The sequence below is a fragment of the Neopsephotus bourkii genome, unplaced genomic scaffold (genome assembly GCF_033783945.1).
Source record: "Neopsephotus bourkii isolate Nb327-2 ecotype Australia unplaced genomic scaffold, CSIRO-AGI_Nbou_v1 NB_821, whole genome shotgun sequence".
Taxonomy (NCBI): Eukaryota; Metazoa; Chordata; class Aves; order Psittaciformes; family Psittacidae; genus Neopsephotus; species Neopsephotus bourkii.
Genome location: NW_026901317.1, coordinates 2,318,758 through 2,319,719, shown reverse-complemented (window position 1 = coordinate 2,319,719; position 962 = coordinate 2,318,758).

Here is a 962-nt window from a genome sequence, read left to right as displayed (position 1 = left end):
TTACGTGATGTGGGTTGTGGGTTTAGGGTCTCTCCCCCCTGCACCCAACCAAGACGTGTCATCGAGTTATCTTACCTTAACTTTCCTAATATTTGCAGCATTTTATGTTCACACCATGATAGATCAAACAACTTTTATTATCTTCTTAGCACAATCCTTGATTTTCTCCCTAACAAATTTGCATTTCTCTCCACATAAAGTCACTTCTAGGCAGCTGTAGTCTCTCATTCTATTTCCTTGTATTAGCTCAGTCTTCTCTAGGTAACCTGAAAGACTCTGATAGCAACAATTATCTGCCCTGGGTTCAGCTGCAGCAGTCATTTTCCTCCTTCTTAGTAGCTGGAACAGTGCTGCATTTTTTACTTTCAGCCTGGGAGCAATGCTGATAACACCGATGTTTTTAGTTGGTGCTAAGCAATGTCTACTCCAATCAAGGACTTTCTGAGTCTCATGCTCTGCCAGGGAGGAGGAAGCAGACACAGGACACCTGACCCAAACTAGCCAAAGGGGTGTTCCATACCACAGCACGTCATGCCCACTGTATAAACTGGGGTCAGTTACCTGGAAGGGCTAGATCACTACTTGGTCAGGCTGCGTATTGGTAGGTGGATGGTGAACGGTTGTGTTCTCTTCCCTTGTTATTTCCCTTATCATTATTATTGGTGGTAGCAGTAGTGGTTTGTGTTATACCTTAGTTACTGAACTGTTCTTATCTCAACCCATGGGAGTTACAGTTTTTTAATTCTCCTCCCCATCCCTCCAAGAGTGGGGGGCAGGAAGAAGGGGAGGAGTGAGAGAGCGGTTGCTTGGTTCTGAGTTACCTGCTGGGCTTAAACCACAACATTCACTAAGACCTATTATAGTTTATGGGTGACATTCATCTTATCAAATGAAGACATCTGAACACTAGATGAATTCTTTTAGCCACAGCATTAGTGTGCAAGTTCATGCTGACCTAGAGG